This window comes from Amblyomma maculatum, chromosome 9, assembly GCF_055883805.1.
Source record: "Amblyomma maculatum isolate TAMU_Amacu chromosome 9, ASM5588380v1, whole genome shotgun sequence".
In the NCBI taxonomy this organism is placed as follows: Eukaryota; Metazoa; Arthropoda; class Arachnida; order Ixodida; family Ixodidae; genus Amblyomma; species Amblyomma maculatum.
Window position 1 is genome coordinate 128969295 of NC_139352.1, and position 25962 is coordinate 128995256.

A 25962-nucleotide genomic window follows, 5' to 3' on the forward strand; every position below is an offset into this window, starting at 1 on the left:
GGATTGCAGGAGGCGCGTCACATCCCTGCGTTGCGTGGCCTTGACATGCGACGGGTCAAGGAGGGCACGTAGGAGCGCCCACGTATCCCTCAGCCCGAGATTACCGGCCATGCGGTCGCATGTCTGGCCCCACTGCTGCCTGGTGAGGTATGAGCAGTGCTCCTCAATTTCCATACCCAGGCGGGCAAGGCGGAGGCGTAGTGAGCGATTGTGTTTTTGTGAAAGCCAGCGGCGGTGCAGGGAATGATGCGCCTCCCATAGGTGAAGGAGGCGGCTGTCAGCCGTGGAGGAGTGAGGAGGGGTAGGGACGGTAGAGGTGGCGGATGAAACATCTTTGAGCAAGGTGGCAGTCCATTGAGAAAGGTCTGAGATGGAGGTGGGGGCATGTTGCCGCGAGTGGCGGAACCGATCCCAATCGACTACCTGGCTCAGACGCTGGCGGGAGGATAGGCTAGGAAGAGAGAAAGAGATGGACAGGATATAGTGGTCGCTGCCGAGAAAGACCCAGGTGTTCGTCCACGCTGCATCCACGACGTTTTTGCAGATGGAAAGGTCCGGATTAGTGTTGCGTTGGACGCTGGAGCCGATGCGGGTTGGGTCAGAAAAATCATTAAGGACGGATAACTGTTCGTTCTGGATGAATGTCCACAGCGCGAGACCTTTCCTACTGTTCCCGGGATAACCCCAGCTGACGTGATGTGCATTGAAATCCCCAAGAATGAGGAGCGCGTTGCGATGTGCGCGAGAAAGGGCTTTGCGTAGAAGGAGGAGGAGAGGAGCTGAAGGTGTGCGAGGAGGGCTGTAGACATTAAGAACAAAGAGACTGGCATCCTGTCGCCGCCGGGGGAGGAGTTCTAGGAAAAGGTGCGTGCACTCTGGAACGTCGAGAGGATGCTCTATCGCCGTGTAGTTGCGGTGAACCAGAGTGGCAATGTTCGGGGGGGATGAGGAAGAAGGATGGAAAGCAGTGAAGTCGCGCAGCTTAACTGGGGAGAAAGTTTCTTGGAGAGCGATTAAAGCGGGGAGCTCGGAGGGAGGGATGTTCTGGAGGTGGAGCTGCAGCGCGTTCCGCTTTCCGCGGAAACCACGGCAGTTCCACTGCCAGAAATTAAGGCGTGAGGGGTGTCTGGCCATCACGAGGCCTGGGTGCCCCTGCTGGTGCAGGGGGATTGGGAGATGAGGAGGAGGGGAGGAGGGATGACACCATTAGGGTCGTCTGGGCAAGTTCGGCTTCGTGGGCACTCTGGCGGGCCTCAATTCTGGCTACGCGTTCGTTAATTTGTTCCATCCATTTCTGCGTGTCGGTACGCAGCGTAGAAATTGCGGCCATGAGGCGTTGTTCATGGGCTTCAAGAAACGAGGCTGTGTGGTGGATGACTGCCTCCACCTCCGGGATGGATGTGGGCTGGTTGGTGGATCGCCTCTTTTGTGGAGGGGTGCGGGAAGGGGAGGTGGCGCGGGAGGAAGCATTGGAGGAGATGGACATGGGGGCGGGTAGGGGCGGCTGGGGCTTTTGAGTGACAGGTGGTGGGGGGCATTGTGAAGAAGGGCTGGGGAGTTGGGGGTGCCCCAACAACGCCTGCAGCTGTTGTTTTAGCAGGGTAATCTCCCTGTTTTGGGCAGCGACTTGAGCTTTGAGCTCTTCTTTTTCGGGGTCGGGGGTGGGAGGCTGCAAAGGCCGGCTCACCTGGGAAGAAGTCGATGAGGTGTCTTGACTCGGCAGTGGCGGAAAAGAGACGGAGCGGCGGCGGGGGCTGCGTCCTTGGCGGGTCCCGGAGTTGGACCGCTGGCTGGGTCTAGATGGGCGGGAGTCTTCGGTGGACGGTTTTGATTGCGGTGGGGTGGATGACGTTGACTTAAGGCTGGAGTTGGTTGGAGAGGGACCGGTCCGCGCGTAGCGAAGTCCACACGGGCGGGATCCCGTGACATGTGTGCCTTGGCACAAGATGCATTTAGGTGTGCAGTCGGGGGGCTCCCGAATCTCGTGCACGGCTCCGCAGCGAGTGCAGCGTCCGGATCTGGGCTGGGTGCATACGTCGGAGCGATGGCCGTAGCTCCAACAATTGGTGCAGGCTTCGGCCTTGCGGCGGAAAGGGTGGCAGATAAAAAGGCCGCAGTTGAATATCACGGTGCGGGGTAGTTCTTTTGTGCCGACGAAGGTGATCAGGATGGACCGCGTACGCCCCATCTGTCTTGCATCGGCAATGGCGTAGGTATTGCTGGGGTTCATAGCTTGAAGGTCTGCTATGATCTCCTCTTGGCTCTGTTGGTCCACGGCGTTGTAGATTACACCGCGGAGAGCGTTGTCAGGAGCGGCAACGTAAGCGCGCAGGGGGTACGAATTGGTTGCGAGACGCAGCTCAGAGGTTTGGACATATAACCGGGTGCGTTGGTCTGAGGGTGAACTAACAGTGAATGAGTTGTTGTATGGGTTGATACGTACGCGATCCTTGGCACGGGCGGTGGCATAGTCAACTTTGGCGATGGCACAAAGTGAGGTCAGGAGGGCCCCATTGGTAGTGGTGCGGAGGTCGAGGCCACCGCCGGGGCGGAACACGATCTTGTAGTCTTCTTGTGGAAGTCGAGGTAGAGGGACATGGTGACGTAATCTGGGAGTCTTCAGTGATGGCGGGGACGCTATTGCGGACTTGAGGGGGTCGCTTTGAGGAGTAGCGTCTCCTCTAGGGTAGGCCGAACGCTGGGCCTTAACAATTCGGGTCCAGCGGGGGTCGTCGTCAAATTCTTCTGGAGTGATGGGCGTACCGTCGACTTGGTTCTCCATGTCGACGTCTTTGAGGCTACAGCAGCTGCGGCGATGGCTCAGCGGCCACAGGGATGGCGTGAGACGCAGCTCTGCGCTGCGGACAATGCGGTGCCACGCCGAGCGTTAGGCTTAGCTCGGCTGCTTCGTGGCGGGTCAAAGATGAGGTCCTAGTCAACCGGCGGTCGGTCGGATGAGGGCAAATAAGGTGTCAGGTGAATCCTTACACCTTCACGGGCTTGCTCACAAAAATGGGTGAGTATCCGAGGCGAAATATGAAATCCACGCACTGAAGAATACGGATCCCATGCGAGGTACGTTCGCACGCGTTCCCTGGTGAGAGTGCTCCCCTCGCGTGTTGTAGCGCGTCTCGTGGGTAGCGGGTGGATGAACATGGTTGTTTTGTGTTCCGTCTCAAACGTGTTGCGCGGTGTTTTCTTTTGAGCACCAGTGGGGTGTAATTCACTACCATGGATTAAAGCGTTGGATGATGGTTCTGCCCTTGCTGCCGGTCCTCTCTTCCCGGTGACGGGCCACTCACGACCGAGGACTGTAGGAGAGGTCCCAAAAGATCACAGCATGCCACTGCGTGCTTGCGGTGCGCATTCCTTGTCGCTTCGTGCGTGTAGCTGAGCCTTGCTTCTCAGGCGCCCTCCGGATGTGGTGACAGCGTGTGTGTACTGCATGCTGGAGGAATGCGTTCAATAAACGTCTCTTTTGGGAACTTGGAGGCTTGTTTAATTGCAGCGAAACGCCTTCCTCCCTACGGAGGTCGAGTGAGTGCTGCCGTGTTTCAGTGTGCTTGTGGTGAGCAGGTGACAATTATATGGGGGTCGGGTCCCCGGCTCGCATGAAGCTCCGCAAACGGAGTAGTTTTCATGGCTCAGCTAATGTGCGAAAGTGACTCCTATATTTCACCTTTTTCTTTTCCTTAGTATTTATTAATATAAATCTCGGTTGGTTATCAGTTTTACTTCTCTTTGTTCAGCCATTTATGTGACGCTGTTTAACAAAATTATAGAGGCCTCTTTAAAGGCAGCGCCTTTTTTTTTTTTTTTTTTTTTTGGCTTGCTCGCTATGAAAGTTCCTCATAAATAAAAAAAATATTTTATACTTATAACAAGTAAAAATCACCTGTGTTTAATAAATTTTAAATATTATGAAAAGTGCTAACACGCAAAAAGTTAGATCTGCGATTCAGATGTTACTTTCGTCCGTGCTTTCGTCACACCACCAAGGTATATCCCAGTTGACACCACGTCTTCTCGTCACCCTCGCCATGCATGATGCATCCGTGTTTGCCCGTTGGGCTCGTCGTTTGTCGTTTCGACGGTTCTCGCGATCGGTTTGGTAGCATTTCCGAAGGTGCGACAGCCCGGAATTTCTTCGTATGATCCTGACAGCTGTGTTCACTGTGAAGACTGAACCGGTCCTGGATATCTGCGATAGAAGCAGGGATCTTTGATTGCAACGGGGTGACGTATGATAGCTCGGCTCAATCCTCACTGCTCACGAAATAGAGCGGTGAACGGCAGTTTAGATAGACTCTGTATCTTGCGTAGTACAAGAACAGAGGGACGACGAATGCAAAACAGTTTACCTGCTCTGCAGTGTGCACAATGACCGATTCCGCCGGTACAAGTGCTTCGTTTGTCGCGGCTGCTGAACGCTCTGCCCGCGCGGAGTCTCAGCGCTGCCGGCGCCGGGATCCAGCAGTACGCGCCGCCCGCAGTGAGGCTCAACGCCGTCGACGTCAGGATCCTGCGGTACGTGCCTCCCGAGCAGAAGCTCAACGTCGCCGGCGTCAGGATCCCAGGGTGCAAGCCGCGCGAGCCGAGGCACAGCGACGCCGGCGACAAGGCACAGCCTTGCGCGCCGCAGGAACAGAAACTCAGCGCCGTCCCCGAGAGCAAGGCATAGGAGAGCACAGTGAAGGAGCAGAAGCTCAGCTTCGCCTCCAAGAAGAGCCGACAGTGTGCGCCAATGCCGAAGCCAACCACGAATCACGGCACGCAAAACTTGCGGGTGCAACAGGCTTTCCAGCGCCAGTTTAGGGACGACAATAAGCCGTTTAAGTGTGTGTTCCGGTGTGTTCAGTGTGTGCAAGGGCGACACTTCATACAATTTCCTACCGAAGCCAGCCCTCTTCTCGCCATAAAACGCAGTGAGAGAGTCGTTTCCATAAACCATGCTCATGCATTGCAAGATCAAAAAACAGCGCGGCTACTTGGGACAAACAGAGAGGAGAATAACGGACAAGCGCTGACTAACAACTGAAGTTTATTCGAAAAAAGCACAGGTAATATACACTTTTTTTCTCAAGAACTAGGACGCATGCGCTCCCAAACAAGCATCAGTCTAATCATGGGAATCTAAATATACAATGACACTGAGATTGTATATTTAGATTCCCATGATTAGACTGATGCTTGTTTTGGAGCGCATGCGTCCTGGTACTTGAAAAAAAAAGTGTATATTACCTGTGCTTTTTTCGAATAAACTTCAGTTGTTAGTCAGCGCTTGTCCGTTATTCTCCTCTCTGTTTGTCCCAAGTAGCCGCGCTGTTTTTTGATCTTGCAATGCACCAACTAGCTCAGATTTCCGTTCTTCTGCTCATGCATCTCCGGCGGCTTGTGCACTTGCAGTCTGTCTGTGATACTCATCGAATATTTTGGCTCACCACGTGAAGTCAGTGAACAGTGCGCTGCAGAGTTGGACAGTCGCTTGCTGTAGAGGTGGCTGTGTAGCTCTCGCGTACCGTAGCCACCTAAGACTTTGTGGGCTTTTCTGAAGCTCACATTGACAACAGATGTTGGTGCTGGAGGACATAAGGACAAACTAGAATGCCATACCATTCATGCACGAAAAACATTTCTGTTTTGCTCTGTAACTGTTCCCACTAACGTGCAGCCAAATACTAGGAGGAAAAGGCTGGTCGAAGAGAGAGTACGTCCGGAAAATAAAAACGATAGTCTACAACTTTACATGTATATGCATGTATATACATGTTTCACTCAAATTCTTCACCTCAGTCTACCTTGAAATGAAATTACCTCATCAGCTGCATTGGAAGTTTGCACTATTGATTATTATAATTTTCCAGTGAGTTTATTCTTTCTTTCTTTTTTTTTTTTTTTTTTGGCAGTGTCTGTCATGCCAGCTGTTCAAAGAACTTCCAGACTGAAATTCTCCTTTGCACTGATTCCATAAGTGTACTTGCCTCCCATAAGTGTACTTGCCTTAGTTAGCTCCAGAAATGCTGTCACACTGTTTCCTGCAGGTATTGTACACAGCATAACAAAAGTCTCAATGAAAGGATGTACAATTCTAACTAGTTTCAAACTCAAGTAATGCTCTTGTTTGGGCGAGTTGGTTCATCTTTGAAAGGTTGCGTATACTTGCGCGAAGAAGACGGGACACAAAAAAGGCACATATACGACATGTACGGAGCGTCTTCTTTGCGCAAGTATACGTAACCTTTCATAGTTTCAAACTGCATCAGAATTTGTAGCAATAGGACAGGGGAAATAGATTATGCAGAGCTAACAAAGGGAACATTAAGAAAGTAAATATGCTTTAGTATAATCACTGAATGAAGTTAGTGCACAGTAAGCTGAGAGCTAAATGGGAGTTCACGTAGGATAATAAATAGTAAACACCTGGTTAAGCTTATCCCCTGAGAATGGTGAGAATGGAAAGCACATACACCAAGGACCGAGATGTATCATTTTTGTATTGGACACATGCCTTACACACCCCACTTTGGTCGTAAGTGAAAATGCTCTCGGACTGTTCACATATATATATGTTCTTGAAAGAGGAAAAGCTATGGAACAAGCAATGACCGTCAGCACACCTTGAAGGACCCCTTGTTGAAATTTTCATCTAGAGCCTTCAACTGCAATGTCATTCATGCTTTAGGACTTTAAAACACCTTAAAACCATAAAACCAAAATTATGTCGTCTCCACAACAACCAAAATTTTTAACCTTGCATTAGGCACATGTGATAGCCATAGGTGCCATTTTTAAGCTACCCATGTGGTAGCAGAACTGTAAAAGTGTAATGGAAAGCAATAAAGGCAGGCTTCTTTTCCTTGCTCTGAAGAAGTGACGGCACTAAAGTATAGCCCAAACTGCAATCTTGAATTGCTGTTTCATCTAGGTGGAACAAAATGTAACACAACATCACTTACCCCTGGAATAGGACTGGAGTGGTGCCACCAGCCTGATGCCAGCAACCAACAGAATGGTGAGTGTTCCTCCGGGTTCCCATATTTTCATCTCCCATGTCAGCAAGTTATGTTGTATCTGCTTTTAGTACAGTTCCTGTCATAGCTGTAAACGTGTGTGCTGAAGCAACTCGGGCCTCTAGTGGGGGGGGGGGGCATAACATTGTTTTGACCATGCTATCACACCCACTTCATGCTCAGGTCACGATGATGTCCCTGATGGCAGCTTCACTAGGAGGACATTGCCCTGCTGAATGACAATCTACCACTGACACCTGTCTCAGTCAGCCTTTAATGTCAACAGTACTCTGCTTCAGTTTTCCTGTTTCATCGCTTCCCGGCATTTCCAGTCGGGCACCTAAGTCTGGGCTCTACAGTGAATCTACCTATTACAGCAGCAGAGACTCACTGGTGAGACTTAGAGGGATGGGTACCTAAGCAGTGCTTCTCTGAAAGACATCCAGGGCAGAGCACTGTTTTGGTCACATGGTCACGATCGTTCTACATCAAGGTTGGTTGCCTACAAACTTCTATATGCTGCCATGGTTCTAATAAGTATGCAATAGCAGTGTTGTCCAGCGACTGGCTCATGCAGAAGTGTCTTGCTGAGTTGATTTTTTTCTGTTAGTGGCCTGTCAGATGTTTTGTTGATGCTGTCCGGAGCATGACCAGTTTAAGGGCGACCACCTTATCAGCAACTACACTAGTGTCCCAGATTTCCTTTCCTTTTCACTGTTCAGCTTTGGCTTTCTCAGCTGCCACCCATGCCACTGTGATGTATTCTGAATTGAGTTGAAAGTCCTTTATTGACTATAGGAAGGCTCATGGCCATGGATGGGGTAACAGGGAGTGGGTCAGAGTCTTCAGTGTTTGCATAGGTAATCAGTCATCTCACATTTCTTTGGCCAGGCCACTAAGGTAGCCAAACTTGGCAAATATTATTTATATGTAAGAGTATGTTGCTAGAAGGGAATGGTAGTTCAAACAGTAGGGTTCGATCTCGGAGGGTCCAGTAGAAAAAGCAGGGCAATTCCAGAGAAGATGGGATATGCTGCCATGCGTTAGAGTTGTGCAATGGGGGCACGTAATCATTTCCTCTCTGTACTCACGCCAGCAAATCTTAATACATGGCGAGTAAGCCCCATGGGCGAGGAGCTTATTCAAGAAGACCTCCTGACATGGGTGAGATGGGTCCTACGCGTAAAAGGTGGGTCGGCATGGTCACCTGCTGCATGCAATGCTGATTGAGGCTGCGAAGAGTGGTCCGTGTATACTGCATAAGGGCAAGAGAAGGGGTGTGTTGCTTGCCAAGGTCGAGTAAGAATGAAACAATGGTGGTGGGGATGTAAATGTGGATGTGCCACCTGCCATGGCAGCTGTGGCATATGCTCCGCATTGCCCCCTGGTTCGTCCGAGTGACCTGAAGTCCACTGAATGATGATAGTTCTGGTCGCGAGTTGATGTTGTTTAAGTAGGCACTGTATGATCGTAGCAGTTGCGCCTTGCGAACCTGGAGTAGCAATCTCATTATAGGCTTCATATGAATCAGTAAGAATGCGTATTGATTCAGTTCCAGTGCAAGGCACTCCTGACAAGGTTCCCCAGATTACAAGTTCAGCATGAAGAGGGGTACCTTGAGCTAGGTGGTAGCCATAAGTGCCTGAGGGGGAAGGGTTGTCATCACATACCCAGGCCATAAAGGCAAAGTCGTTAATGATTGAAGCATCAGTGTATCATCATCATCATCAGCCTGACTATACCCACTGCAGGGCGAAGGCCTCTCCCATATTTCTCCACTTAACCCGGTTCTGTGCTAGCTGCATCCACTTGAACCCTGTGAACTTCTTGACCTCATCCGCCCACCTAACTTTCTGCCGCCCCCTGCTACGCTTTCCTTCCCTTGGAATCCAGTTTGTTACACTAAGCGACCATCGGTTATCCTCTCTTCACACCACATGTCCTGCCCATGCTCATTTCTTTTTCTTAATTTCCACCAGAATGTCAGTAACTTGAATTATTTCTCTGACCCACTCGGCACGCTTCCTATCTCTTAATGTTACCCCTACCTTTTTTCGTCCCATAGCTCTCTGGGTTGTCCTCAACTTAAGTAGAACTCTCTTGGTTAGCCTCCACGTTTCAGCCCCATAGGTGAGTACAGGTAAGATGCAACTGTTGTATACTTTCCTCTTGAGCGATACAGGTAAGCTGCTAGTCATAATCTGCGAGTGCTTGCCAAATGCGCTTCATCCCAGTCTTATTCTTCTTGTTATTTCCTTCTCATGGTCCGGATCTGCAGTTACTACCTGTCCTAAGTAGGCATATTCGCCTACTACTTCCAGTACTTCGCTGCCTAATGTAAACTGCTGTTCCTTCCCGAGTCTGTTTAACATTGCCTTAGTCTTCTGCATATTGATTTTCAAGCCTACCTTTCTGCTTTTCCTGTCTAGGTCATCAACCATTATGTGCAGTTCATCCTCCGAGTTGCTTAGCAAGGCAATGTCATCAGCAAATCGCAGATTACCTAGGTATTCTCCATCTACCTTTATCCCTAACTGCTCCCATTCCAAGTCTCTGAATACTTCCTCTAAGCAAGCTGTGAATAGTACTGGGGAGATTGTGTCTTCTTGCCTAACACCTTTCTTTATGGGAATTTTGTTACTTTCTTTATGCAGAACTATGGTTGCTGTGCAGCCACTATATTTATCTTCCAGCACTTTCATGTATGGCTCGTCTACCCCCTGATTTTGCAATGCCTGCATCACCGCCGATGTTTCAACTGAGTCAAATGCTTTTTCGTAATCAATGAATGATATGTATAAGGGCTGGTTATATTTCGAGCATTTTTCTGTCACCTGATTGATGGTATGAATATGATCGATAGTAGAGTACCGTTTCCGAAAACCTGCTTGATCCTTTGCTTGATTGCAGTCTAAGGTTGTCCTGATTGTATTAGCAATTACCTTAGTAAATACCTTATACGTAACAGACAGTAGGCTGATTGGTCTGTAATTTTTAAGGTCCTTGGAGTCCCCTTTCTTATGAAGGGGGGTAATGTTTGCATTCTTCCATGGTTGCGGTACCGTCGATGACACCAGGCACTGCGTATACAGGGTGGCCAGTTTTTCTAGCACGATAGCCCCCCCCCCCCGTGCTTTAGCAAATCTGTAGTTATCTGATCCTCTCCAGCTGATTTCCCCCTTTTCATAGTTTCTAATGCTTTCTTGACCTCGTCCTTCGTCACTGGTGGAACGTCTGACTGTTTTTCCCTGCCGCTAATCTCGTTACGGTCCTGACTACTTTTTCTACTGTAGAGATCTGTATAGAACTCCTCGGCTACTTTGACTATCTTGTCCATATTCGTGATGACGTTGCCCGCCTTGTCCCATGTCACATACATCTGGTTTTTGCCTAGGCCCAATTTCTTCTTTACCGTGTTTTCAGTGTATATGTAAAGTATATCAGGGATTCGCTCTTGTGAGTGATGGGCAGCAAGGAACTTCCAGGGAATGACAAAATCGCAGTGTATAGGTCAGCGATGGAGGCATGTGACCAATGGCACCTCCCAAGGGGGGAGAATCCATAGATGGCTGGTGTGTCGTCATTGCGCTGTTGATCCCAGGCCAGCAGACGACGCCCTTGGATATTGTTTTCTAGCTGTATTCGATGGTGCATTTGGGACTCGGAAACGACGGTAGAGAGTGGCGGAAGAGTGGCCAAACGCTCAAGTTCAGCTGTAGGAATGTGCTTAGGTAGACCGGTAATAGTGCATAGTGTTGCACAATGAAGGTTCGACTTTAGCGAAATCAGTCTTTGACAGTTGGAGTACGGGTGTACCATAGAGGATCCTTCCGACCACCACTGCTCGGGCCAGCGCACGGTAGGCATGATGCTGCGCACTGCCATACCGGTTGAGCAGGCGATGATGGATAGTGTGTAGTGGTGTAGGCCAAAGGTGGCGTAGCTGAGGAACCCATTTCTGGGAGTAGTTGCAGCTCGCAATGGGCAGGCCAAGGATGCAGATTTGCCTGTTTGAAAAGGTGATGGTGTTGCCTCCGATGTGAAGATATTGGTTTTGTGTTTTCCACTGATGCTAATCAGTTCTGTTTTGTGTGGAGTGAGTTCGAGGCCAATTTTGGTTAGAGTATCTTCAAGACAGAGAAGGGCCGCCTGAAGTTCAGTCTACTTAGAATATTTGCCAACATACTGCGCTGCCACACTGCAGATAGTAATATCGTAATGACTCTTTTTCTGCTGTTTACCAGTGTTTGGTCAATTCTGGTTGGCCTTGGGTGCATGCTTCGAATGTGTTAACACTGTGTGCTGTGGTCATCATGCTCTGACTTGCAGTTTTACCGAATACATAGCGAAACAATTGTGCACATTTTTTTACTACTGTGTTCCACTCTGCAAATGAAGCACCTACGTAGTGGCATTAATTTCTTTTGATGAGTTCCACATAACTGTTGTGCAGAACAGGATGCCCAATGAGATCTCTTGGCAAGCATAAAGTAAGGACAATACAGTTACAAAATGGACAAATACAGTTGCCAGGTATGAGATGAAAAGATGCCCAGAAAGGAGACACTTGATTCAGATTGAGAATCACTTCTTTAGATGACACACCACTGTTTTCTGTGCGTTCACAACACTTGGCAGAAGCAGGCAAATATAGTTTTTTTTTTTTTTTTGCAGGTGGTTGGATTAAGTTTAAAGAAGGACAACTGAAAAGCAAATCTTTAAGCTATAAAGATGAAGCCTATAGTTGTTGGGTCTTCTGAATTACCTTGCATAAAAGTAAGCATGTAAGTAAAATGCTTTGCATCTTGAAAACTGTACCTGTATAGACCAAATGCTGATCAACAGCATCTCCTGAAGGATTTTTTTTTCTATCTTTTACTACTAACTTGCCCACTGGAACAAATTACATAACATTGTTATATTGAATTTTTTTTATTGTAGGGCACTCTTCCAAATGGATTTGTTTGAGATCACGTCGGTATCACGCACCAAACCACTACTCATGATAGGCCTGCATTTGGAATGAAAAATACATAGACATTTGAGACATTTGTGAAGGTTTTCCTGGCATTTGCTTCCTGATACTAGTACTATTTGTGAGTTCAACGCTGTGGCTACAAATTTAAAAATGCTTTTGGTAGTAGCACAAATTGGCAAATGTCGCTCAGAGAAGACCCTCCAACTGTCAGCAGCAATCTACTGCTATCAGCTGCCTTGAATCTGCTGACATAGCATGTAGGCAGCTACATACATGCACATGCATTTGCATATAGCTGGGACAAAGTTACTGACTGCAGCTAATAAAAGGCAGCTGCCATTGGTTGGAGGTTTTCTTGGACTGCCATGTACTGTTTCATTCATGTGTGTTTTGTTTTAAAGAGCTGCAGAGTTACTTGACTATCCAAGAAAAATTGGGTGACTGCAGGGAAAAGCACAGGCATAGAAATATTACACAAACAGCAGCAGTAAGAAAGTAAACAAAGCAAGACATCAGTAGCTGCAATAAATGGCTCAGTGGCTCAACTGTTGGGCCCGTAAGGCACGCAGGTATCCAAAAACAAATCGCGATAGTACTATACAGTGGAGTGAAACTGCAGTACCAGCTTGCAGTGGCGGAACTGCCAAGGTCAATGTAGAACTGCTGCGCCAATCGCGCCAAACTGCACCAAATTAGAAATCCTGCTACATGCTGCTACAAAATCGAGTTTTTGCCTACTTCTGCATCACGCCTGCGCCAAAACTCGCGAATAACTCTGCTGACAGCAAAACCGAACTGTTGCGAAAACAAAACTGACATCTGCTGGCAACACTGTGCAAAGCGGAAGTATATTTTTGCAGACCCTGGGCGGGCGTTCACGTGACACAAAACTGGCGTTTGTCTAGAGTTTGTCCACGTCACTTCTGCGTTTCCTGGCCGTGTTTCTTTTTTTTTTTTTTCTTTTTGGTCTACTGGCTACTGGGAGGGAGTGAGAGGAGGATCGAGTCCAATGCGCGGGAAGGGTGAAAGGAGTGGTTGGCAGGCTGGCCGTCGAACTCACAAAGAGTTAAAACGCGTGATGGCTTCGAGCTGCCTTGGGTGCTCGCTTAATTTGTGTGTATGTGTGCATGTGTGTGCGCGTGCGTGCGCGCGCGCGCGCGCAAAGGATGCGCGAACAGGCTGGCCAACGGTGACGACACAGTTTCAAACGAGTGACGGTTTGGAACTGCCCTTGGCAAAGCACAGCTGGGGCAGTATGCACGCTTGCTTCTTTCTTTCTTTTTTTTTTTTTTTCGTACGAGTGAGGTAGGGGCTGTGATGGCCTGAGTAGCAGCGGTTATTTCTTTTCTTCCACTACAAAACAGCATGTGTGAGGGCGCCCATTTGAATATAACTCATGCGCAGGTACTCAATATGTTTGCAGCCCCGCATACGGTAGGAAGTACCCTTGGCGGTCTTCATTACAATAAGGAAAGCATACGCACAATCACTGCGGTGCGCTGCGAAGAATCAGATTCACGACTCCGAGTCCCGGCGTCGCTTAGATTAACCAGCCACCCTGCCAAACCACCGGAAGAAAATGAACAAAAGCAAAGATTGCGAACGCACGGAATAGGCCCTCACATCCCCGCGCACAGCGCTTTATGACTGAGCAGCGCCAGCAGCGCGCCTCTCTCCAGGGAAAAAAAAAAATCACCCAGGACCGGCAAAAATATTGTTCCTCCTTTCCCTCCAATCATCACGGGTCTTGAAGGAAAAAGGCGCCTCGACATTACCCTGGTGTACAGGATAAGGACACCCTGAAAAGAGGTCAGAATCAGGAAAAGGTACAGGAAGAGATCAGGCTGGCCAGGAATATGAGCACCAATGCTGAGCTGCTTTAAATTTTGCAGACGTTGAGAGTGGACACGCCCTTCTGAAGAAGAGGCAGGAAAAGCTCACTGCAGCACTGTCCAAGCATGAGTCATCAAGGCAAGAGAAGAAATAGTACCTTAAAGTTGCAGCTTTATTAAGCGGCAGTTCTGAATTTCTACTAGCAACTTTCTTTCCAAGGCTACGGTGTTTATAGTGTAGTTGCATATCTCGTTATGCCTTCCCTCTGAATAAAAACGGCTGCGTACTGTATTTTTAAGTACTTTCCCTATTACTGATTCTACATCTTCATAGAAGCTTTCGGTGGCCTGGTCATCATGACTACATGTAGGTGCGTCTGCTTGTACAACCTTCAGTTTATACCACTTATTATGCCTAACTATGATGCCTGTCAGCCTCCCATTAATGTTATAGAATTCATCTATATTACCAGCTATATCCTATATTACCAGCTCTAGCCCAAAACGTAGTAGCATTTCGTTCCCCATACCCGCAAGCTAAAAAAAAAAAAAGAAAGAACAGCTACTTAGAAACGCTACGCGGGGGTGATTTACGGCCCCTGCCTCGTCAAAGGGGGTACTCTTTCAGGCGCACCCTGCGGGGTCGCGACCTGTCTTTGTACCTCTGTCGAGGAGTGACGAAAGGCGTCGCGAAAAGTCTCTGCTTCACCGCCGTCTCCCTGCATACTCGCAGCGTCATGCACACTTTTACCCTGTGCATGAAGTCGAAAAGCAGGGCCGAATAATAAAGCACAATCCAAATGAGTATTTTGCCTCCCCCAACGCGTCGGGCCTTTCCTAGTGTTCTTCCCCGACTGCTTTCGACGATGCAGCTCAGCACGTGTTGTGGGCGATTCTTTCGCGGGGTGGACCTGCATATGTCCTGTCCCTCTTGAACTGCGTGCGAATCTACTCTTAGTTCCGCGCCGCTTATTCGTTCTAGATGTCTCAGGCTGTTTTACCTTCAATTTGTTTCCACACGGTGCGATTTAGCTCTTTTGAGGACCGACGCATTTTCAGAGGTTTCGCATTTGTTGCGGTTGGCAATAGCACTCCTCGTTTCCCGTTTCTCCCGCTAGCGCTTGGACCTCTCGAAGGAGTCGCCCTATCGCAAAAAGCCTGCACGCGTTTTCGAGGCGCCTCGCTGGAAAGGTTTCGTCTTGAGCATCCAGCATTTCTCTTACTACGGTTACCCGCAGTCATTCGAGAGAGCCATTTTGTAGCCTGGCACTTAGTCGGCTTCAATCTCCCACTGGTTCTAGCTGTTTCACTCCTAGAGTGTTTCGTGTGCGTTTCGTCAACAAAATCGGCTTCCTGCGGATTTTGACTCGCACCGCGTTAACACTCCTTCATTTTCAAAAATGGCCTCTCGGCCCTCGCAGCGCAGCGTCATCGCTCCTGAATCGACTGATCGACTGGCTATACTTCGTCCATTGACGATCCCACTTGCACATTTCGTTGGCCTGCGTACCATTCTACTCCTATTTGACAGTCTTCCACACTGAGCTTTTCCGGCCTGTGTAGCTCAACTACTAATGGCCTCTTGCTTTCTGCATCCGTGTAGCCCAAAATCGGCGCCTTGTCGCTGCCTAGTTCTTCGACTGTCTCACTCTGGCAAGGAGTCAAGTCTGCCAACTTACTGCTCTTAGACGTCAATTGCCCCTCACTTTTTCTAGGCTTAGCGTCTGAACTATCCACACACGTCGCACGATCAGAATTAGCTCTTTTGTGTTTATGATACGCTGTGCGGATGTTTTCTTCGGGTTTCAAAACAAACCCGCCCTTCTCTTCATCAGTGACAATTACCACTTCTAACTCAAGATCAGGGCTTTTCCTCACCGTCAGTGATGCTCTCTCTCCTTCTCGCGGCTGCGCGCCTTCCGCGTGTACCTCGTGCTCGTTAACCAGCTCTCGGGGATTATCAAGCGCACTGCGGGTACACTGCTCTCTTGGTTGACAAACTACGCTCTCTTTGACCTTACAGCCAAGGGCGAACTCCACACTATTGACTGAGCAACGCCTACCTTCATTTGAAGTTACAGCTTTGCCATTTTGGATTGCCCTTCGCTTCATCTCAACTCTGAGCTCAAGCATCTCCAGTTCTGCGTCTAGCTTCGCCATTTCTGATTTCCATTCTTCCTTCTGCCTTTTCTCCTCCTCTTTCTCACGATCAGATTTGAGGAGTTCCCATGTAAAACTTAACAACTTTTCATCTCCAGTTTCCAAGAGAGCTTTACAAATCTCATATTTCTCCATCTAATCATCAACTTCCGCACCCATCTCGCACATCGCCAGCAAATCTGCCTCCGGCCAACTCATAATATTCATGGTTGCTGCTATAAGTTTTGATTTTGCTGACATACTGTTGTCGTGAGCTTATCACATGCGCCTCAATTAACTTCCCTTGATTCCCAGCAGTTGAAGTTCAATAACCCAAAGTTTGAAGCCTGGTGAATCTCAAGCAAAGTCCAAGAAGCACTCACCCGCAGAAGCAGTACCAGGCCACATGATCGATACAACCGCTGCCATCCAGTTGGAAATGGGACTCTGGTGCTGCTGGACGGATCCTCGGCCGCATCGACACCCGCTCGACCCAGGAAGAAATGCCGCTGAGCGAGGGAGTTGGGAGAGGAAGGACGAAGACTTTGTTTATTTACATTTTAGGAGTAGAGAAGAACTGACGATGGGGCCCGAGCACATACAATTTTAAAGGGTTCGTGTTTCCCAGGTTCCCTAGAAGAATGCCGGACTAGTCGTTGAGGTAGTGTCCTTATCACTTTATTATCACTCACATTGACACACTTTCACTCTCGCAGACACGCCTCCTCAAATTTTTAGTCTTGGGGGTGAGGAGGAAGCCGTTGTGGCGGTGTAGATGGCAGCTCACGAGGAGCTCGGTGTCTGCCGGCATCTCGTGGTCTGGGACACACCTGCGTCGAACGGGCCGCCGCGCGTTGTCAGCAAGAGGAATTGGAGAAGCGTAGCCAGCAACGACCCCGTCTGTCACTTCGTTCGACTTCTCAGAAGAGGTCCGCGCGGCCGCATTGAGGGTACGCGGGAGACACTTGAACTTTTTGTTCCCGATGGCCCGGCCACTGTCGCTGCCCGGCGGAACAACCCCGCGTTTCATTCCGGCTTTCGCTTGGGATGGCCACTCCAAGTCGCGTCTCGCTGTCGCCGTTCCTGACCATTCACCTCTTTCGGTCGGTATTTTTTACCTTGATGGTCAAAAGCGGCAGCTCCTGCATCGACTCGATGTCGCCATACCTAAAGGGACAGAACACTGCCCAAAATATGTCCTGAGATTATGGTGGAGATGAAAAGATCTTGTCTCATATAATACATATCGAGCATTACAATATCAAAGAAAAGAGGCTGTACAATTTTAATCTGGCATTGAAAATAGCATAAAAACAACTGAGGCGCTATCTAGTGAAGAAACCCTATTAATTTCAGTGTAGTACCCCACGTGACTACATGTCAGCAAAATATCGCTGATTTTCGTAACTCCACACTGTTTTTTTTTATTCTAGTAGTGATTGAAAAAGTTTATTATATTTTTCGCTCTCTCTTTTCGCACCGCGAGAGGCATGCTTTGAGGTTTTGCCACTAGATGTCGTCACAGTGTTGGGAATTCCGTGAATGAAGCGATGATATAGTGCCCACTGAAACCTTCGTCGACGAGGCGTGCGTTATTATGCCGTAACAACATTGAGTTCGAAACTGGAAAGGACGTTGCTGTACGCAAAAAAATGTCGGATTACTGTCTGGCGAGTAAAATTTATATTTGTTTTCGGTACGTCTTTTTTGTCGACCACCAGTCGTCATTGCTGTCGCTGCTCATGGTTTCCAGCATTAGACTACATGAAAACGGGCGCATATGCACTGATCGAAAAAATCTCGTTAAAAATTTTCTACAGCGTTTCTACCAAAACCGTTATGGAATCGAACATTTTAGACATCAGTCTTTCCACTGCGCCGAAAAAAATTCCAGTGTTCTGTCCCTTTAACAACGCCAAGACCGAAATTCATACCGACGCAGTGCAGAACCGCGCTCGGCAGGGATAATCCAGGGAAGAGTTTCCACTCCATGGTCTCGCGGGGCGTCAGGCAAAGGCGCCCGCTTTCCGTACTGCCATACACGATAGCGATTTAGCCGCTGCTGCAGCGCTTTGCCTTAGACCCCTACATAAGTAAAATTCCATTACCAATTGGCTCACCGGACACACCCATCTACGCCGATGACATTACTGTCATAGTTCCAGATGCGCGCTCAGCCGAACGGATTCTGCAAATTACAGGTGACTACTGCAATGCAAGTGGGGCGCGCCTGAATAAACAAAAGGGCTTGATCATGCACCTCGATAACTACCCCCATGGTTGCAGATATCCCAGTAGTCCATGAAACTAGGATGCTGGGCTTCTACTTTGAACCGAGGGGCGCCTCCATGCGCAACTGGGTGAAAACAGAAGAGAAGGTGATCCGGAGGGTACAAGATCTGAGAGCATTAAAATGCCCCCTCACCGCACAAGCAACCATCATACCGTCCTCATCGCCTTGATAAGCTTCACGGCAAGCATCATGGACATACCCGTTGTAGCTAAGACACTGGAGAGGCACATATTCTGCTTCCTATGGCAGGGTGTGCCAGATAAAGTCAGATGTGGCATAAGACAGCCACGATACAGAGGAAGCCTCGGCATTCCTGACCTATCTGCCTTGGCTAGGGCACTGCATGTCATGTGGACGGCGTGTAGTGGAATGCGATATGCCTTTGACAAGGATGCTCACCAACTTCTTCCTTTCAAACAAACTGACAGCCTTCACACAAAGGCCCCTATCACACAGCTGCCCTCGCGTAGGGACGCCGCTGGATTTCTATCGTATGGCGGCAGAAGACCTAATGCTCTTAAGGGAAAAGTCTGCCGAAGACCCTCTCAGTATTGAACTAAAAAAAGCTCTTGAACTACCGACACCAGTACTTCCGTAACACCTACTGAGGGAGCTGATGCCTGCCGAGCACCCCATGTGGAGTTTCATATCCTTCGATGCGCGTCGCGCGTCGTTCATGTGGCGCTTCGCGCGAGGCATCATATACCAATCCGCCGAAGAACAATGAAACAAAACGAACAAGGAAGAAAATGGAAAGATGGAAGTCTGTGATTAGGAGGCCTGCTCGCGTCCGGCTTCGATCCGCCGGGGCGTTGCAGGCGCGGTGCATTAGCATTGCGAACCCGCTCTGGCGGAAAGAATTCAGATTGCATGAGCCCCTTGGTTGGGAAAACGCCCGCGCCCCGAAAAAAGCACCCCTGTCGTGTGGGAGGCCCGGGGTTGCCGTAGGATGATGATGGTTGTTGGTTGAGGTCTACCTCACAGGAGGCTACACCCAGTGCACCCTCCCCTCCATCTGACGAGGCAAGGTGTGGGCTTGGACGCCGTTCTCGTTCAGAAGAGTGCCGTACATTAGAAAGTAATCGCCTAGGCTAGCAGGTCCCTCACAAAAGCCGAAGTAAATTACTCGACGATCGAGGAGTGCCTCGCGATCATCTGGGCCACTTCAATGTTCCTCCCGTACTTATACGGTCGACCATTCAAGGTGACAAGCAAGCGATCACCACTCGCTCTGCTGGCTGGCAAATTTGACAGACCCCTCCGGTCGCCTTGCCTGATGGAGTCTACGTTTTCAAGAATTCGACGTGACTAGTCTACAAGACGGGCCGTAAAGCATTTCTACGCAGACTGCTTATTCTGCTCTCCCGTCGACGCTCCCCCGAAAGATGACTACGACGACGTCTTTTTGGAACTGGTAAGCGCCAGCAGTTTTGCACAGTAGCAGCGCTCGATCGGGCCCCGAGTTGAAAGACAAAGCTGATTATTTGGAAGGAAATGCCGTTTCCCCTCTTGCTATGTTCAGGCTTCATTTGTCGTCGTTCGCATTAAGCAACGATTTCCTCGTGGAGAATTTCGCACCCAGCAGGACCGCGCATCTTCTTGTCGTGCCTAAACCCCTCAGGCAGGAAATTCTTCATGCGTTGCACGATGAGCCAACAGCAGGTCATCTCGGGTTTGCACGCGCGGTGCATCGAATCCAGGTGAAGTGCTACTGGCCGCGACTGCCTGCCGACTTTGCCCATTATGTGAAAAAGTGCCATGAGTGCCAGCGACGCAAGACGCCGCCGATCAGACCAGCTGGACTACTGAACCCGACACCGCCCCCAACCCTGCCCTTTCAACAAATTGGGATGGATCTCCTCGGCTCCTTTCCATCTTCATCTATACGGGTAACAAGTGGATCATCGCGGCCACCGTTTACCTTACCCACTACGCCGAAGCAAAAGCACTGCCCAATGGTACCGCGGCAGAAGTCGCCACGTTTCTTGTCGAACATTCTCTTGCGACAAGACTCCCCAGAAGTGCTCATCACGGACAGGGGAACGGCATTTATGGCAGAGCTGATGCAAGCCATCCTGGAATGCAGTCACACAAGGCATCGACGAACAGCTGCGTACCATCCTCAGATAGATGGACTTACGGAGCGTCTCAACAAAACGATTGCGGACATGATTGCAATGTACAGTCGTGAGCAAAAGTAGTATACAACACTCAGCCAGTGACAGAGCTCGGGAAAAATGTGTAAAAATGCCGCCTAGTGACAGCGCACGAGACAGCGACAGGGACACATGCATGTGGATAAAATGGGGCAGTGCACTATTGTTCTAATCATAGATATCTGTTGCTAGATGAAGTTGGCATGCAGTTTTCGCGAGTTCCGCCACCGGCTGAGTGTTGTATACCACTTTTGCTCACGACTATACATCGACGCCGAACACAAGACATGTGACGCCATTATACTCTACGTCATCTTCTCTTATAACACCGCCGTCCAGAAGACGACCAGGTCGACCCGTTCAGCCTTGTGTACGACAGGAGCCCACGAAGACGCTCGACGCAATGCTGCCGCATGTAACCGACGAGAAGAACCTGAACGTCGCCGTCTACCTGCAGCGTGCAGAGGAAGCCAGACGACTCGCCCGGCTGCGTGCACCGACGCCCGACGATACAACGTGCGACGTCGAGTACAGTCCGGGAGACCAAGTGTGGGTTTGGACGCCGATACGCCGCCGCGGGCTGAGTAAAAAGCTCTTGCGGCGGTACTTCGGCCTATACAAAGTCCCTATACGCATCGGACAGCTGGACTGGGAGGTCATCCCCGACGGCACGACCATATCGCAGCGGTGCCGGGTGCGTCCAGAAATCTTCCATGTTTTGCGCCTAAAGTCTACGTGCGGTAAAGCCCCTAGTTAAGTTAATTTTGTTTACCTTTCTGTGTTTATTTCGTAACTACAACATTTTTGCGGGCTAGTTGGTTCATTGCAGATAAAAGCTAAACTGCCCAAATGAAACATGACACGAAAGGAAGGAACAAAAACGACAACACGAGCGCAGATTTCCGACTGTTTATTGGTGAATGAAAGCACATGATATATACGTGAAGAACTGAGGCGCTATGAGGAACTATAGGTGCGTGAGGAACTATAGGTGATGCCGCGAACTATTCAAATCTTTATTTGTTATTTTTCAACAGCCGCCGGCACGTGGCCTTATCACTGGGATTCGAGCGCACGGATCGCTTCTGTATTCTTCGTTTGTTAATGCTTGTTATCGCCTGACCACGCTTTATCATTTTCTTTGTTGCGTAAAATGCGTCAAGAGGTCTCGAAGATTCCAACCACTTGCGCGTGTTTTTATAGTGTTCCAGGTTATGCTAGTCACCGTTTGCGGCTTTATCTAGATGTTTCTTAGCCGCCTTTAAATTGAGCGTTGGCGTTTGCTGCTCGCCGCCGCCGAAGTCAGTTATTTTGAGGGTTCAAGTCAGCCTAATAAAGAGTTAATTTCAGTGCTACTACGCCTGTGTGTTCTTTTGTGACCACGGCATTGTCACCGCCACGTGACAATATATATAGTGGCTGCGTCAGCAACCGTTGTTCTGCATAAAGAAAGTAATAAAATTTCCCTAAAGAAAGTTGTTAGGCAAGGAGACACGATCTCCCTAGTACTGTTCACAGCTTGCTCAAAGGAAGTATTCAGAGACTTGGAATGGGAGCAGTTAGGGATAAAGGCTGGTTCACACGCGACTCGCGGAGGTCGCGCGGCTGGTTTCGTCACGGAGGGGGCGACCCGCGACAAGCGCCGATCGACTAGGAATGTTCACACCGGCGTGCACTCGCTTCACGATAACCCTTTCCCCGAACGAGATTTGAACGAAGAGCGGACTTTCGCGCCTTTACGGCCTCTGCTACCGCGCTCGGGGTAGATCAATTCGGACTCATTTCGGATATGAATATGTGAAATTATCAGCGAGGAAGAACAATCTTATGGTTATGCCCATGTTTAGGACTGTTTCGACAGCCAAAGTGCTATAGCTCTACGAAGACGGAAGCGGCGGTGGTGTGCGCGCTGTTGTTAGCAGTCTCGCGAAATAGCAGATCACGAAATCGCCTCATGCCCGAGCGTCGAGCACATGATCAAGGATACGCGTACAAACGTTAATTAGTAGGCTTAACTCTCGCAGAGCTCCTTAACATGTGTACCCAACAACTGCGGGCGCAGTAAGTCGATCGTGCACACACGCGCATGCACTCTTGAATTTTCCCGCCTTGGAAGGAGGCAGAAGCGCTGCGGATTGGCTCAGTAGCTTCGCGACTTGAAGTCGCGTCGCAAGAAATCGCGCAGCGAGCGACTCCCTCAAACGACCTCAAACGGGTCGCTTGGCGACTCGTTTGGGTCTCCCCCTACGTGACGAATCGTGTCGCGCGACCTCCGCGAGTCGCAGCCTAAAGGCTGGTTCACACTGGCGACTCGCGGAGGTCGCGCGACACGATTCGTCACGGAGGGGGCGATTAGTCACGGAGGGGGCGACCCGAACGAGTCGCCAGCGACCCGTTTGAGGGAGTCGCCATGGAGTAGCTCGCTGACCGATTTCTTGCGACGCGACTTGAAGTCGCAAAGCTACTGAGCCAATCAGCAGCGCTTCTACCTCCTTCCAGCGCGGGAAATTTGAAGAGTGCATGCACGATCGACTTCCTGCGCCCGCAGTTGGACACACATGTTAAGGATCACTGCGAGAGTGAAGCGTACTAATTCGCGTTTGTACTCGTATTATTGGTGATGTGCTTGACGCTCGGGCATGAGGCGATTTCGTGATCTGCTATTTCGCGAGACCGCAAACAACAGCGCACACAACACCGCCGCTTCCGTCTTCGTCGAACTATAGCGCGTTGGCGGTCGAAACAGTCCTAAACGAGGGAATAACCATAAGATCCGGTTCTTCGCTGATAATTTCACATATTCATAACCGAAATGAGTCCGAATTGATCTACCTCGAGCGCGGTAGCAGAAGCCGTAAAGAATACCTCAGCAATCTGCGATTCACTGATGAAATTGTCTCGCTAAGCAACTCAGGGGATGAATTGCAAAGAATGATTGATGACCTAGGCAGAAAAAGCAGAAAGGTGGGCCTAAAATCAATATGCAGAAGACTAAGCTAATATTCAACAGCCTAGGGAAGGAAAAGCAGTTTGCTGTAAGTAGCGAAGCAATGCAAACGAGTTTAATTCGGACCAAAAATTCGGCTATGGCGGATGATGTAGCGGCAGGAGTCGGTGTAGTTGACAACATGGGGTTGCTTAGCGTGCAGTCAAATTCCACAGCAGCCTTGCGAAAAGGCCGCGATTGAACCCCCCGTGCTCAAACTCGGCACTCGAGCGCCCTACCACGAGACACCGCGACGAAGATTTAACTGCGAAGAAAAAAAAGTACTCAAACAACTCTATTGAGCATACAGAAGTCACAGAGTCGCCTGTTCAAGCTGTATTCTGCTATGGAGCAGTCTGCGGTCGCATGCTTGAGTAGCTTGTTGGACGACGGTCTCGCTTGGCTCATCCCACCGCTGCAGCCAGTTGTTACATGCGGGTCGCGGCCCCATCGATAGCGTTGACCTGGCGGTTCTATGGCTCGGCGGACGGCATCAACGGTCCCAGCGTCTTCTAACAAAACAACGTTTAATACAACATCATGAAGGAGCGGGCAGAGAAGCTTTCCCGGAGAGAAAACTGACACGCTCACACAGCTGATGCCTGGCGTCGTCTCTACGATGTCTCAAGTAGTCTCTCTCTCAGCGGAGTCTACCGCTGCTTTTTATACACTTGACAGTTCAGAGGGAAATGGAGAAACTTCGTGTCGGAACAAGGCGAGATAACTCAATCGTCGGCGGCGCGGCAGATATCTCCTCCACCGCCTGCAGATGGGCGAGGGCGACGCTCTCTCTCTCGAGCGCCGGGCTTGGCCAGCGTTTTCACACACACGCATGCACACACATTCGGCGCGTGGAACGGACACGCCGAGAGACGCCCGCAGGAGGAAGCGTTGGGCGGCTGTCAGGATGGCGCTGAAATGGCCGAAACTCTCTCTGCTTTGCCTGATGCGGCCACTGTGACTGTGTCCGTATCGACATCTGGATGGGTACTGCCATACTCCAGTATAAGACATACAATTATTTCTGAGCATTTACCGCACATAGAACAAGTCTCTAAGTTGCAGCATCGCCCCCTTGCGGCAGCCGCTGGCAGTGCGGCGTTCGGTTAGCGTTCCTGTATATGCTCTACTTTCGGTGGCAACTCGGCGCCCTCGGTCGGCTCACTCCCACATCATTGCCGACGGCTCGGCTACTCTCTATGGAAGTCCATAACTCGCTTTCAGAACTTACAGAAGCCCATCGCACGGCTCAGCTCCTCATTCTCTCCCGCATCCGTCCGGGTCTCGCATTACTCTCCACCCCCTCTATCCCTCTTCCCACCTCACTGTTCATCCCTTCCCACGTCTCCTCCCTCCTAACAGTGAATCCCCAGCCAAAGAACATGCATCCTGAATACGACTCTTCCCGCAGAGAAGCGCGAGCATCCGCGCTCTGGCGTGAGTACTGACGGTAACGAGCCGTGGCTTATGTGGATGCCGCTTCGTAACGCGGCTACCCAGCCCACGCTCTTGCTGTGACTGATAATTCCTTTAGACCCATTCAAACTGCATCAGTCTACACTTCGACTTCTGTTGAGGCCGAGCAGGCAGCTATTGCCCTCGCTAGCTATTACTCAAACATCCGCCGAGTACATTTTTAGTGACTCGAAGCCTACATCTTACAACTACGCGGTTGGACGGGTGGCACCCGCGGTCGTCGGTATCTTGCGTTCCGGCATCATTTCTTTTCGCCCTATTCAAGTCATCTGGGTGCCCGCTCACACGGCTCATTCTGGAAATGAGGCGGCCAATCCATTGCTCACGATTCGACTGACCGAGCAAGCCTAGCTGCCCCCGCCGGGAATGAATACGCGCGACGCGCTCCTCACGTAACACGATATCACCTTGCACTACCGCCTTTCTCGTCTCACCTTACCTCATCCGCACAAATTTATTTCCCAGCACGCGCCACCAACACTTGTGGCGCCACCTTCAGGTCCGCACATTTCTAACTCCTGCTCGTCTCGCCCCCTTCACCCCGGGACGTACTCGTCGGCCTGCCGTTTATGCGACTGTATGCGACAGCTCCCGCCCCTGCCTCTTGGCACCTTACCCTTAGTTGTATTAACTCTATGACCTTACCAGTCCGCAGCAGTGGGAGGTTGTTTTGTCCAGCACCGAGCCGGATGTCAAACTTTGGCTGATGACCTGGGCGGAGGAATTCGCTACTAGTCAATATAGGCACGACCTGGATGCCACAACCGGCAGCCCTATAATTTTATTTTGGCCTTCATAATAAAAGTTTTCACAACCACCACGGATTTAGTGCCGTGGTGGTGTGGTTGGTAGTGTTAGGTGAACAAAATCTAAGAATAAGCGGCTCGGTTAGGACGAGCTTAGCTCACACAGCTGAAGAGGTGGCGATTGCCCTTGCAATAGCAGGTACAATGACTACTAAAATTATAAGTGATTTGAAAACAGCAATACGCAATTTTCTCAAGGGCATTGTCTCTCCACAGGCAGATAAAGAGGATACTGAGAACTAGCCAGGGCGACAGAATAATCCGGCTAATATGGACACCATCGCAC

General features: G+C 49.9%; 1 long non-coding RNA gene across 1 annotated transcript in view; it reads left to right on the top strand.

Moving 5' to 3' along the window:
- The first annotated feature begins 3998 nt into the window (after positions 1-3998).
- Positions 3999-25962, top strand: part of LOC146180370 (uncharacterized) — a 31440-nt gene continuing 9476 nt past the window's right edge. The window contains exons 1-2 of the long non-coding RNA XR_014700853.1: positions 3999-7012; positions 11685-11794. This is a non-coding gene — a long non-coding RNA (uncharacterized LOC146180370). The remainder of the gene's footprint in view (positions 7013-11684; positions 11795-25962) is intronic.